At 37.7% G+C, this 15,732-nt stretch overlaps 1 protein-coding gene across 7 annotated transcripts in view; it reads right to left on the minus strand.

Annotated features, from left to right (window-relative positions):
* Nucleotides 1-15,732, minus strand: part of GREB1L (GREB1 like retinoic acid receptor coactivator) — a 245,631-nt gene that overhangs the window by 215,110 nt on the left and 14,789 nt on the right. The window contains exon 1 of one of the 7 annotated variants that reach the window (XM_070778846.1): nt 1-15,732. This exon is cut by the window's left edge and continues 27,483 nt beyond it; it is cut by the window's right edge and continues 13,643 nt beyond it. The exons of the other annotated variants lie outside the window; for them this stretch is intronic. The gene's annotated coding sequence lies outside the window, so the exon portion shown is untranslated. 7 annotated transcript variants of the gene reach the window in all.

The raw sequence follows: 15,732 nt of genomic DNA on the forward strand, positions 1-15,732 counted from the left end.
GTTGCTCATTCCTTTCCCTTGACTCCAAAATTTAATCAGCAGTCACAAATCTCATTTTTTTATTCTTTCTTTTTTTATCATCAACACTAATATTGAAGTCCATTTTACCCTGAGCCCATATTTATGCTATAGGACATACTCACTTTTCTAACACAGTACACTGTGTCACACTGCTGTTTAGAAACTTTCAGTGGGCTCTTGTCACTCCCTAAATGCAGACTGCCCTTTAGAGCCTCGAATTCGCCTGCTCCATAACATGGTCTCTATTCCCTGTCAACTTCTTTCCCACCCCCACCCCTCTCATACTCCTTACCCAGAGTCCCTGTAGTCACTTTCATTCCTCCTCAGTGCCCAACTACTCTGCTTATCTCCTCCTTGTCAATCCAAACTCGTCTTCAAGGCCTAGTTCCACCCCCACCAAACAACCAGGCTTCTCCATCCTTCACTTAACTCATAGTACTGACTGTCATCTACCTGGATCATTCAATAACTATTTGTATATACAGCTCTGTGATATCATTAATTGTGTCTTACAGAAGTTTTCACACTTACACCAATGGTGTATATATTAGTTATGGCTTGTCTTTTAGTATACTAAATAAAATGTATACTATTATTATATTATCCTTACACAAGTATGACTATGCTTATACATCTTATTTTTAATTGAAATGTAATTGACCTACAACTTTACTTTGATTCCAAGTGCACCACATAGGAGGTTGAGACCCCTATACATTACAAACTGATCACCTTAAGTCTACTTACCATACAAAATTATTACAGTATTATTGATATATTGCCCATGCTGTACATTTCATCTCTGTCCTTCATTTATTTTATAATTGATAGTTTGTACCTCTTAATCTCCCTCACCTATTTTACCCATTTCCTCCTCTCTGGCAACCACCTATTTGTTCTCTGTATCTATGAGTCAGTTTCTGTCTTATTACATTTGTTCATTTGTTTCACTTTTTAGGTTCCACATATAAGTGAAATCATACAGTATTTGTCTTTCTCTGATTTATTTCACCCAGCATAATACCCTCTAGGTCAATCCATGTTGTCAGAGATGGCAAGACTTCATTCTTTTTATGGCTGTGTAATATCCTATTGGGAAAATAGAGAGGAAATATAGATATATCACAACTTCTTTATCTGTTCATCTATTGATGGATGCTTAGGTTGCGTCCATGTCTTGGCTATCATAAATAATGTTGCAGTGAACATAGGGGGTGCCTATATATTTTTTCAAGTTAGAGTTTTGGTCTTCTTCAGAAGACTACCCAGAAGTGGAACTGCTAGATCACATGGCAGTCCTATTGTTAATTCTTTGATGTACCTCCATACTTTTTTCCATAGTGGCTGCACCAATTTACATTCCACCAACAGTACAGAAAGGTTTCCTTTTCTCCACATCCTTGCCAACACCTGCTATTTGTTGTCTTTTTGATATAGCCATCCTGACTGGTGGGAGGTGATAATCTCATTGTGGTTATAGTTAGTGATACTGGGCATGTTTTTTGGTGTCTATTGGTCATCTGTATGTTTTCTTTCGAAAAATGTCTGTTATACTTCTTTTTTGATCCACAGTACTCAGCACCTAGTCGTCACTTAAATATATCATAGAACTTGAGAAAGGGAGCCCTGGAGGCCATCTATTGCCAACGCCTACTCAGGATAAGAATGTCTTCGACACTCCTCGGAGCGGATCCTCCAGCCTTTCTTGAACACTGGAGTGACACTTCTTAGCTACATCATAAGACAGTCTGTTCCACAGCTGAAGAGCACGAGTCAACAGAAAGGTTTTCATCAAACTCTGAAATACAGCTGAGTGAAAGCACAGCATACTCAACAGTACATTCAGCATGCTTCCCTGTGTGCATGTATATGCCCAGAATATCTCAGGAAGCATATTCAAGGAGCTGGGGTTATCACTGGACAGAGAGTTTGGGTGGCCGGGAGACAGAAGAAGACCTAATTTTCACTACTAGACTCTTTGGTATAATTAAAAATTAACAAGTAAAATACGATGTAAGTTCTTTCTTGTTGTATACTTAAATCTTCCTCCGTGAAACTTTCATCCTGATCCTATCTCTGATCTCTGGAGCTATCCACCATACCTCAGCTATGCTGATGGATGGATCGACATTTTAATGAACTGTTGCTAAGAATCATGTAAATAGGTACATTCAACTAAGGCTTATTAAAGGCTTCAAAAAGTAGAATATTCTCTTACATGAGTTAAAAACTGGCTCCAGCAGGCTTTATAAAAAATTTATTTTATTGAAGTATAGTTGATTTACAGTTCAGTTCAGTCACTCAGTTGTGTCCGAGTCTTTGCGACCCCATACACTGCAGCATGCCAGGCCTCCCTGTCCATCACCAACTCCCAGAGTCTACCCAAACTCATGTCCATTGAGTCGGTGATGCCATCCAACCATCTCATCCTCTGTGGTCCCCTTCTCCTCCTGCCTCCAATCTGTCCCAGAATCAGGGTCTTTTCAAATGATTCAGTTCTTCATATCAGGTGGCCAAAGTATTGGAGTTTCAGCTTCAACAGCAGTCCTTCCAATGAACACTCAGGACTGATCTCCTTTAGGATGGACTGGTTGGATCTCCTTGCAGTCCAAGGGACTCTCAAGAGTCTTCTCCAACACCACAGTTCAAAAGCATCAATTCTTAGGTGCTCAGCTTTCTTTATAGTACAATTCTTACATCCATACATGACTACTGGAAAAACCATAGCTTTGACTAGACAGACCTTTGTTGGCAAAGTAATGTCTCTGCTTTTTAATATGCTAAGTTGGTCATAACTTTCCTTCCAAGGAGTAAGCGTCTTTTAATTTCATGGCTACAGTCACCATCTGCAGTGATTTTGTAGCCCAAAACATAAAGTCAGCCACTGTTTCCACTGTTTCCCCATCTATTTCCCATGAAGTTGATTTACAACATTGTGCTAATTTCTGTTGCACAACAAAGTGATTCAGTTATACATATATATACATTTCATATTCTTTTTCATTATAATTTATTACAGGATATTGAATATAGTACCCCATTCAACATGCTTTAATATGCTTATGTGTATTAGTTGCTCAGTGGTGTCCCACTCTTTGCAACCCCATGGACTGTAGCCCGCCAGGGTCCTCGGTCCATGGAATTCTCTAGGCAAGAATACTGGAGAGGGTAGCCATTCCCTCCTCTAAGGGATCTTCTCTACCTAGGGATCAAACCCAGGTCTTCTTCACTCCAGGCAGATTCTTCACCATCTGAGCCACCAGGGACTTATTTTTTGCAGAATTTCTAAATCAGTTGTCTTAATTGTCTTAAATTTTTTACATGGGCCTTCTATTGTCACCCATATTAGCATAAGAAACTTGTTGCCTAAGGCATTATGATGTTATCTTATATAGTATGTAAGCAACTTTGTGATGTATTTGACACCTGCAGTGCCCTCTTATTACCTGAAGGCCTAAGACATGGTTAGTAGCTCTAAGGCTATATTAAAAGCTTTCAGATTTATCCATAATCCCCAAATTTCAAAGTAGCCTTGAGAAGAAAGGCCATTTCTAAATATTACGAAAATTTTACACAATGAATAAAGATATTCTTTCAGCATTATGAATAAGCATTTATCTCAGAAATCAAACAACCTATGATCTACTCCTGGCTCTTTAAGTAAATCTGGGCCCTCTATTTCATCTCCATCAGTATCACAGGTGTGGGTATTAGACTATTTTTAAGAGCCTTTCTCTGTGGAGCTTTCTGTTTATGACATCTTTGCTGCAGAAGGTACTCAGAAATTATAATACACAGTTTGGATTTCTAGCTATTCACCTAACGAAAGCACCCCTGGGAGTATAGCAAGGCTTCCTTAAGGCGGGAATCACTACTGACTCTAGGCATTCCCCTTGTCAATTATCAGCAGCAAACTTGGACAGAGATCCTTCACAAGTCTGTATTTTCAGACATGACCAATTTCCCCGTTTGAATTATAAGGTATTGACACCCATGACAGCTGTCACCCTGAAACTCAGGTCATGAGGTTGCAGAGGTATAGCACAGACAGATAGCGATGATGCCAACTAACACCAGCTACAGTGTGGACTGTAATAGTAACTGGCTATGAAAACCCCATTAATAAAATTCAGCTCAATTAAATAAGCACTTGTTGAGTGTCTACTAGGCCCAAGGCAATGTGACCCTGCTCCCATCCTTTGCCACCCAGTACAAAGAGAAGAAATACAAAAGGCCTCTGTGAGTGAAAGGGCTTCTTGAGATGACACTGTTCCTCAAGCACATGCTTCCCTCTATCAATTCTATCACGCTGACTAGACTCTAATCTTGCATCTAGAAAGTTCTAGTTCTTATAATCTCAGAACCCACAGAGTCATGAGGCAAAGGAAACACACACACACACACACACACACCCCTGAAATCCAGACTGGTGATGGGATCCTTTTACAACACCCTCCCCTCTCTGTACTTGGGACACCTGCAGATTTCATGCTGCCCTCCACTGTATCTCAGTTTGGACGGAGAGCTATAATCTCCACATTCCAAGTTTCACCTGTTGGTAACCCCTCCCAGGAGGCTGGGGGAGAGAAGGGAAAGGGGCGAGATCATGTTCACTTTCTCAGACACAGTAGTATTCTGGCATATATATATGCTTATCTTAAATCTCTTTGGTCATTTCTATTATTCCCAGAGGGCAGAAAGCAATAGTAGAAGCAAAAAAAAAAAAATTTCTGCAAATACCTTCCCTTATCACCCTTCATAATTGGAAGAGGTCATAAGGCAACGAAACATGTGCTTCTTGAAGTTATTCCTTGTATCAATAGGTATTTACAGATTCCTCCATCCATGCTGGGATCTGAAGAATCCAAAAGCAGTGAAGACACTGTTTCTACCCTCTGGAGCCTTATGATTGAATGGGGAGGTGAGGTTTACCCAAATAACTGATTGAGAAGAGCTAAGTGCTAAATCATCTGATACTGACAATAAAGAAGGAATCAATGGCACAAACACGATAGGAAATCTCGGGAGGAACCAACACAGCTTCTTCCCATAAGCAGAAATCTTCCATCATCCTTGTCAGGGCCACTGAGCTTCTGACTTAACGGTGGAACTCACATTTCACAAAAGCAGTCCATTTAATTTTTCAAAGCCTCTTACTGCTGAAACATTTTGTCCTACATTGAACCAAAATTCTCACCTATTTTTTTATTCTACACAGTAATGATTTTTCAAAACTTTAGTTTAAGTGCCTTTAAAAGAAATAGGCTAACATGCCCAATAAATAAAGCAGTTAAACGTGGAACTCTTCTGTTGGGAGCTGCAGGGGCCCTCAGCATGTCCCCTAGGGCCCCCATCTCCTCCACGCAGGGTCTCCTGCAGCCCAAGGCATACCACAGAATGCCTGCTGCTCTGCAGAGCAAACCACTGCTTTAAAGGTAATTAGAGTAAATCTAATTTGAGCCATGTTTGCCAGCCCTTGAAGACAGCTATCTTGTCTCTAAATCTTCTTGAATTAAACTTGCCCCCCTTTCAAACTATTCCTTTTATATTATTTTCCCCCATAACTCCCTCATCCTGCTCACTCTTCTAAAATGCAGAAATCATATCTGAACACAGTTCATTAATGACCATGATCAGCTAAGGATAGGGTCTCTTTCACACTCTGGACAGCAATAGACGCAGACGAGGGCTTAGTGGATGAAGAAGGACCTGATTTGGACCCTGAGAAATGTGGGATTTAGATAGATGAAGAGAAAAGAAGATAAAATTCCAAGCTGGGTGACTAGCAGAACAAAGACACGGAAATTAAAATGAGGGCCTCTAGACACACTTTGAACACTTCTCTTCCAGATCCTTTCAGTTCTTCTTCATTTGGCCAGTTGCCCACACTCTTGAATTTCTCGAAAGAAAATTAAGCCAGATCTTACCTCCATGAATTTAGATTTCCATTGTGTTGATATCTGAGTGCCATGATCTAATCCATAATAAAACTAGATCATTTCAATATTATATTTAGTGCCACAGGGAAAGACTACTTGATGAAGATATTTAATAAGCCTATAAAAACAAACAGTCATCTTTTCAATGAGTCAATATCTGGATAAGAAGACTCATCAAGTCTATAACACTACTGGGGAACATCCCTGGGGATTCTCAAATCTAAAGCAAACCCAAAGAACATCTTGCCCCTAAGACATTATCTTGTTTATCGCTTATCACACCATAGGTAATACGTGCCCCAAATGGTCTCTTGACTATTAAAAAAACAACAGCTTTTTCATATATAGGAGTGCTAATCCACCAAGGCAAAACATCCCATGAAAACAAATATTAAAAGATTAATTTGTGGGGCAAATATTTAATACATTCATCAGTCTACCTTCTCATGTTACTTAATTTTTGGCACATCAGTGTTTCATATAATCTGATTTATTATTCAGGAAATAAGATCTTAAAGAAAGGATTTCACTATATAACTCTTTTTCCCATAAAAATGTATTTGTTAGTGATTATATGAATATTTGCTATTTTACGTTACAGAAATGAAATTTTCACATATACACAGCACTTACAAGACTGAGGAAATTATCTTGTCCTAAATTTTAATGTGTGTTATGAATCTAAGAGTTTTAAGGCATTGAGAACAAAACTGATGTTACTAGCATTCAGGGAAATTGATTCCAAAGTTTTATTTCCATTATTTTTCTCTTTCCCTTCATCTCGAAAGAAGATAATCTGAATTGCTCTAATCTGAAAAACAACAATAAGTGTAGCAAATACTTGACAATGAAGATAGAAAGCCTCTAAAAATCTGTTACCTTAGTAACGGCAAGAATGTGGAAGAATAAGAATACACTGTCAGGACATCATTTCAGATTCCACAGATTTGAGGCCTAAATACAGTCAGCTTTCATTAGCTTTTTGTTTTTCCCAGCAGGTCCTTGGACTTTGAAACAAAACCTGAATGACAGCTATGAGCAATTCCAGCCTGGCTCCTGATTAGCTATGCCAAACAAAACAACTCTCAGCAGTGTAAACTTCCAGACATCCGCAGCCAAGCCTCTGTGGAGACGAGGAGTCCTCAGTGAGATCTGAAGGAGAGTCAGAGGTTGGGGGGTAAAGGGTGAACAGGATGGGGGAGGGGGAGAAAAGGTAAGACCTTCCCCTCTACCTCGAACTAGTTCCATGAACTAGTCTCTGATTAAAATGAAGTAGTAACTAGTCTTGGCAGTATTCTCACTGTAGCTTTATAATTCCCCCTATTCTATGATTTAACCCATCAGTTCATTAAATCTGAATATTCCCTTCCAATTAACACCCATAACATTCTCATATTCCAAACTACCCATGCTTTTAAACCAAACAAGCAATTCTGAGGCCGTACTGGAATCAAATAGAGCAAGCAGTCGATTAAAGAGATTCTGAAGAGACCGGAGCAAAACAAAAGAATAGACTGCCCAGGACGGATGCAAACCAAGATTGTGTGCCATTTGTTGTTACTCACTTTCGCTGCAAGCGGACCTAAAATTAATTACAGCAAATGACAGGGCGCTGTGCTGTGTGGTCCCAGCTGCTCCATAATTACATCCCAGCGGAACTAACTATTAAAAAGCTTTTTTCTTACCATTGATTCTACCTAAAGAACATTCCTTTATCTACACAAAAGCATTACAGATTAGATCTCAAAGAAGATCAGATTTCCTTTGGGTCAGATGCTTGATTTTTAAAGTTATAACTGGTTTCAGAAAAAGTTGTCTGGAGACAATTCTGTATTGGATTGCTAGAAGGCAATTCAGCTGTAAAGAGAGGAGTCCAACTAAAAGGTTGACTCCACTCTGCCAACAAGCCTCTTAACACTTCAGAAGTTAAAAGTGAGTATTTTTCTATTTCTTGGTCACATAGCAAAATGGTAGCACTGACATTTCCTCTTGTCTTCTGGAAAAGTGACATTTAACCACACTCTGATCACTACTGTTTCTGAGATAACCTACAACAGCTGATGGTTGATTTACTTATAATGCTGGGCAACAAAGGACCCTGCTTGTAATCTGTAACCACCTTTTTTTTTTTAACAGTCTTGTGATGATTTTGTAGCATGTAAAGTAAGGAAAATAGCTCTAACACCCTAAGATGTAATTTGCAGATATATGGTAACAGATGCCTCAGAAAGCTTAACCGTTTACATGACCACATCATAAAAGCCCAGCCTGGATTTAGGACATTAAATTTAAATCATCAAAGGTTCAAGTGGAAAAAATTCAAGTTCAGACATACAGAAGAGAGAATATATAAAGATTCATCAAAAATTACAATCAGGGAGAGGGATTAATTTTGAAAACTAAGAACTAGGAAAATTTCCATCTTTGAGATAGGTAGTATGAAACCAGAAAGCTACACTCCCAATTATCTTTTCTGACTTGTCTGCAATCCCACCAATTTATTAAACAGAAAAGAACCTTAAGAATATTTTTGTAATAAATGAAGACAGTTAAGGCTACAAAAACAACAGAAATCCCCTCAATATGAGTCTGTGCTTGAAATCCCAAACCAAACCTGCTGATTCAGCACAAAGTCATCAAACAGAGTTCTTATCAGTGAAAGGAACAATCCATTGTCTGGCTGAAACAAAGGGCAATGCACAGGAAATCAGCCAAATCTGGGCCAGATGGTCACAGATTCAAGTTTCATTCTCCCCATCCCCCACCCTTCTGGGCACTACAGAAATACATTCAGACAGCATTTTTGGTTACCAGGTGACATCCCGGGGTGTAAGGTATAAACCTCTTATAATGACTATACCACCCCCCCACCTCAATACCATCTAATTTACTGAAAGAGAAGGTCCTTATAAAAAGTTAAAAGAGGAAGTTACTGTGTAGCAATTGTTGAAAGGAAAATACCTCTGAAAACCCAGTGCCTGTATCTTAGGCATGGCCATAGAGGTTTACTAGGTGGGATAATTTAAAATATTCACACTGATTTATGCTCATCTATTTTTTTTCTTAAACCATGACACAAAATAGAAATGAACCCAGAGAAAACTGATTTATTATACTCATTTTTTCCAGGTTGACCACTGGGCTATCATCCCCTTGTAGAGTCTTATGGTTTGTAACCCAGGAACACTTTTTACCAATGACAAACTACCAAAAAAAGGAATCACTGATTCTGATTATAAACCAATATATCTGACCTCATAACAGAATCTGTAAGTTAGGATACTGCTGTGAATAAACATTTCACACCCCTACTAGGTTTTAAATTCTGAAGATTAACTATTAATTAAAGGAAAACATGCAGAATTATGTCTTAAAATCTGCAAGCACTCTATAGAAACCTACATATTAAAAATGGCATAAATAAAAATTCAAGCCCTCTCAAAATACTCAAAAAACACTCCTTTACATTTCCTAATTGTATAAAAGAAAGATATTTAGATTAAACAAAGGTCTTTTCTTTGAAGAGAAACCCATGACTATAGTGGTTTCTTGGAATGTAGTTACTTATGTGACCTAAGTACATTTTATCAACCAATGAATAGCAATTCCTTTAGTAAACTTTATCATCCTTTTAACGAGGTTACTTTGGAAATGTCAATGAGTGGTATGCTACAGTGCCACTCTTTCAAAATTTACATATAGAAAGGTTAGGGTAGATCAAAGAGTTTTTTTGTCTATTTGTTTGTTTGTTTCTTTTTACACAAGATAATCACAGGCTAGTAATGTCTTCGAAAAACGACTTCAAAATATGCAATCAACAGCAACTCACACAAATGGCCTGTTCTATTGTAGGGAAGTAGAAAAAGTCAGCACAAATAACCCCCATTGAGAGAGCATTCATGGTAGGTGACACAAAGCCAAAAAATAGGTATAAAATGAAGCCAAATAACAGAACTTTAAATCTTGACCTTCTGTCTTAAAGTGAATAATAATAACTAGAAACTTTTTCAAAAACTTGTTCTCAGAAATTGTTCCCGAAAGTTGAGTTAAAATTACAGTATCAGACTAAGTTTTCAGCAGACGTTAGAAATACAGTCTAAATATATGCATAGCCCCGTATGTAGATTTGTGTGTTATGCATGTGTGTGATACACATGTTAGTGTGCTTCTAACTTCAACAGTTTTTATTTAACATCTCAGATTTATTTGAAGTGTATTTCTACAACTTGTACTACAAAATAATACTCAACATCATACTGAAAATTGTTGAAGTATGGCTGTATGTGCTTTTAAAACATATAAATTAATTTTCCTTCAACAGGATTATAAATGAGAAAAATTGCTAATGAGAAAAATTAATAATCCATTAAGAAACTTTAAAATAAGCTAGTTGAGTATTGTCTATTTAACAAGTTTTATTTTCTTTAGTATAAAATGGGAATTTATTTCACTATTCATGAAAAAAGAAGTAAATGACTATTCAATTAAAATTCTCTACCTTCTGAGCTCATCTTTAGAGTCTCTAAGATAAATTTACATTTAAATGAAACACACACAAAGACAGCTGGACTATCTATCATAACCATCCCACACACATGAGTGTTTTCAGAGATTTAAAGCTCTAGTTCAAAGCAGAGAGAAAATTGTGACTTACAACTATTTTTAATCAGTCAGTTTTATTTCTACATCATTGCAATAGGATGTATATGCTTATGCTTTAACTTAATACAAGAGTTAAGGGGAAAGTATCTCTCAACAGTTCAAAACAGAATTCTACCAACAAAAGTGGACTCTGAACAGACTTCTCACGCACAGAAGTTTCTGGAAAACTAGCTTCTAAATAAAATAAAAACAAAACCTGTATCAATAACACTAAATACAATGTGTCAGAATTCAGCAGACTAGCAGGCCCTAATATAAAAGAGTAACAGAGTTCAAAGCCAAAATATTAATATGTAAGTAATAAGTTGTAGCTGTTCTTTAAGTCCTTTCTTTTTTTTTTCTTTCCTTAACTTATATCTTCATCTTGTGACCCATAAATCAGGTAGAAAATTTAACTCCATTCAATTAAAAAAAATTATGTTGTCTTTTAAAAAGATAACATATTTATGATAAATATGGCACTGATCAGTCTTATTACTTTTTTATTACTGTACCTAATAAGAACCATGGGCTTCCATGGTGGTTTAGTGGTAAAGAATCCACCTGCAAATGCAAGAGACATGGGTTCAATCCCTGGGTTCGGAAGATCTTCTAGTGAAGGAAATGGTAACCCACTCCAGTATTCTTGCCTGGAAAAATCCCATGGATGGAGCAGCCTGATAGGCTATAGTCCATGCAGTTGCAAAGAGTCAGACACGATCTGGCGACTAAATAACAACAATAAGAAACATATATCAAGGGCCAAATTTGAGTGTGCATAGCTTTCACTGATGAAAAATTGGCAAGAAATCAAATTTCTAGAGTGAAATTTATAAGAAGATATATTTTTAAGAAAATGCTCTTTGATCTGATACTTTAAATGCTTATCATTTCTCAATATAATCTATATGCATTATAGTAAAATAGTAGTTTATTACACAAATGAGTGTAAGTTTGTTTTAAACATCAACTGAAGGTCAAAATAAGCTTTCACTCATTTTCTCTCTAAATGATAATTTCTCATACCTTATATTTACTACATAAAGAACCTCTAAAAAGGAACTTATTTACTAAAATTAATATTTGTTCTACCAAAAAAAAAAGGATACGAATTGAATACTTAATGTCCATGAAGTTTTACTAACAAATTTAAGGGTCATACCAGGATTTCCTTAACATCACTAGCACTGTTTCGAATTTTACATTCAATATTTCATGAACAAAGTTTAAAATGTCTTCTAGTTTAAAACATGGACACTAAATTTCCACTAGATATCAGTTCAACTGAATTGTTATTATAATTTTGGTATTTGGCAACAGAATAAATAACATGCTTCCGTATTATGTTATATAAATCTTTTACTATATGAGTAATGCTTCGAGAAACATGATTTAAATAAAATTAGATCTGAATCTATAAAACCACAAGCCACAAAACTGTCTTAACTAGATTGTAGGCTTCCCCAAGGTCAGGCATAATTCTTTATTTTCCTCTCTTTCTCTCTCTCTAAGGCACCATTCTAATTATAGGCACTTGGTGAAGACTTATTAGCTTGACTTTTATTGTTAATTTCCTGCCCAGTGGAGATTTCTGTTAACCCCACTGGATATTAACTTCTTGCTCAGTAGGAAAACTGAAGAGAAAAATTATTTTTAAGGAAATGACAAACATATTTGATGCAGCGATTACTTTTTATCCAAACGAAAACTGAGAAGCAGTGTGATATTACAATTGCTGCTGCCAATTATTACTTCAAAGCCTTAAAAAAAGTAAGTACAGGTCAAACACAAACTTTGCGGTGGAATTATGGTGTCTGTTTGCAATGCGTGACCTTTAGCTTCCCAAGGGTAAACAGCTATCTCGTAATCTCCCATGTAGAGGTATCGAAAGTGCACGCATGCTAAGTCGCTTCAGTCGTATCTGATTCTGTGACCCTATGGACTGTAGCCTGCCAGGCTCCTCTGTCCACGGGATTCTCCAGGCAAGAATACTGAAGTGGGATGCCATATCCTCCTCCAGGGGATCTTCCCAACCCAGAGATCAAACCCATGTCTCTTTATGTCTCCTGAACTGGCAGGCAGGTTCTTTACCAGTAGCGCCACCTGGGAAGTCCTGGTATCTAAGTAAGTCCATGTTATTTTGATTTTGAAAGCCTTATCAATTTAAAATCAAATGAGCAAAATGAATTGTAATATTTAAACGGTAGGAAAGATTTGTCCCATTTTTCAAAACACTTTTTCCAGACTTCCAATTCCATGGTTCTCTTCCACTATGCAGTCTTATCCTGGAAACAGATGGCTTTCAATTATTTCTTATTAACTAGAATATTTATTGACAAATTTAAAGTTCATGTTACCTAAATTATGTAAGTAAATTTGTAAACAAGTAAATATGATGATAAACTTAACATGCATGAAGGATGCATGCTCATCCTTCGTGCATGAGAGATGCATACAGAGACATCATTATTTTGTAAAACTCAAAAAGAAAAGAAAATCAAGGGCATCTCCTTTCATTTCTGCCACAGTACTGTTTCAGTTTTATTTTTCCTTATTACCATCCTTTATGCAGAAGATAATGCTACTGATCTAGCTTCTGTAGTGCCTGGGCTCATCGTGGTGTTTCCAGTAGAAGTGATAAGCTTATGTTGTTCCATCTACCCTCCCTCTCCCAGCTCCCTTGAAGTCAGTGGCTTAGATCTGAAAGAAGCTTGACCCAGGTGAAGGACAGATTCCACAGCCATAGAAGAAAGCTCACAGGTCCCTACAGAGGTCATGCATTTATTCGCTGACAAATATTTATTGAGGAGAACTAAGTGCTTGTTCTAGGTGCAGATATAGAGTAGTGAACAAAAGGACAAAGCGCTTCCAGTCACGGAGATTTCATGTTTGGTGAGTAAATCCAAGACTTGACCTCCATTATGCTCCTCAGCAACCAAGATACAGCCTTGGTACAGTCTATTTCTCAAAAATTAGGTACTGAATGGTCCCTTGATGGCCTGAAAGAGTTAATATGCCCTTAAGCACCTATGTATGCCATCTTCAGCAAGAGCAGCAATGTTTTCCATAAGGTGCACCTTCTGATATCCAGATCTTACCTTCTAGTTGAGTCACAAGACAGGTACCCAAGAATGTGACATAGAAGAAAGAACAAAGATTCTTAATTAGCCAGCCCTAGATTTGAGTTCTGACTTTTCTACTTACTACCTACAGTTCAACCTTTCAGAGCCTTAGTTTTCTTAGACATAAAAAGGACAATGATGCATACTTTACAAGGTTGTTGTGAAGATTAGAAATAATATGTGTGCAATGACTGACGAATTGTACATTAACTTTTATTAATTTATTGGGTTAAATTATTAATTCCTGCTATAAATTAAATTATTAAATAGTAGGAAAGGACTAGTCAGAAAAGTATATATGGATCATAAAGACTTTTCTGGTTGTTTTTTATTAAAGGTTGTGTTTTGTGCCTATGCGTGTTGTTTTTGTGCTCAGCCACTTCAGTCATGTCTGACTCTTTGTGACCCCATGGACTGTAGCCTACCAGGCTCCTCTGTCCTAGGGATTCTCCAAGCAAGAATACTGATGTGGGATGCCATGCCCTCCTCCAGGGGATCTCCTCTGATCCGGAGATTGAACCTGTATCTCCTGCATTGGCAGGTGGGTTCTTTACCCACCAAGCCACCTGGGAAGCTCTATGCATATTCTCTGACATATACAAATACTTTCTCTCTGATATTCCAGATACATAACTATGGGATGCATTTCACTGTCCTGCCACATTTCCTGTTCTGGAGGTAGAGTTGAGATAAGGCATACCACTGACTCTTTATGATGGCCAAAAACCTCAAACACTTACAATATCTGAAATACCATAACTCAGACACTACACTTCCAGACTCCAAAAGAGCTTTAGCTTTAGAAATACCTGCCAATATCCAACAGCTTCTGTACATCTTTTGACCAAAATACTATGAAAATATCTCCCCTAATATTAGATTGCTCCATTTATATGAACAAGGGGCAGAAAGCTGATTTTAACATAGTCTAACTTTTCTAGAAAAGGAAAAACTTGGTAATATTAGTTCAGAGGCAAAACATTTAATACTAATTGCTATTCTGGCACTAGTAGTAAAGAGCCAACCTGCCAATGAAGGAGACTCGGGTTCCATCCGTGGGTTGGGAAGATCCCCTGGAGAAAGGCATGGCAACCCACTCCAGTATTCTTGCCTGGAGAATCCCATAGACAGAGGAGCCTGGCCGGCTACAGCCCATAGGGTCACAAAATCAGATACGATTGAAGCGACTTAGCACGCACGCACTTTAGATACCTTTACGTGGGAGATTACGAGATAGCTGTTTACCCTTGGGAAGCTAAAGGTCACGCATTGCAAACAGACACCATAATTCCACCGTAAAGTTTGTGTTTGACCTGTACTTACTTTTTTTTAAGGCTTTGAAGTAATAATGGGCAGCAGCAATTGTAATATCACACTGTTTCTCATTTTTCGCTTGGCTTCCCTTGGTGGCGCTATGGTAAAGAATCTGCCTGCCAAGCAGGAGACGTGGGTTTGATCCCTGAGTTGGGAAGATCCCCTGGAGGAGGAAAGGGCAACCCTCTCCAGTATTCTTGCCTGGAGAATCCCATGGACAGAGGAGCCTGGTGGGCTACAGTCCAGACAAGAGTCGGACATGACTGAAGCAACTTAGCACACACGCACACACACATGATGAAGTCTGAGGCATGTCATTCAGCAAGTCTGATGAGGAAAAAGAACTGAGATTTCTTGAGGGACGATTTTGTAATAGGCATCCTGCTTGGTGCATTGATCCATTATCTCAGAAAGGTGACTGTTTTGGAATCCAACAAATAAATAAATCCAATAAATAAATCAACTGTCTGAACATCAAAAATATATCAGGAATCTCCAGTGGAAAATAGTTATTTGTTCAATAAAGATTTCATTTCTTGAAAAATAAATTAGATTAATTTTGTATTATAAGGTGGCTTCCCTGATAGCTCAGTTGGTAAAGAATATGCCTGGAATGCAAGAAACCGTGGTTTGTTTCCTGGGTTGGGAAAATCTGCTGGAGAAGGGAGAGGCTATCTACTCCAGTATTCCTGGGC

The sequence above is a fragment of the Bos indicus genome, chromosome 24, assembly GCF_029378745.1.
Source record: "Bos indicus isolate NIAB-ARS_2022 breed Sahiwal x Tharparkar chromosome 24, NIAB-ARS_B.indTharparkar_mat_pri_1.0, whole genome shotgun sequence".
In the NCBI taxonomy this organism is placed as follows: domain Eukaryota; kingdom Metazoa; phylum Chordata; class Mammalia; order Artiodactyla; family Bovidae; genus Bos; species Bos indicus.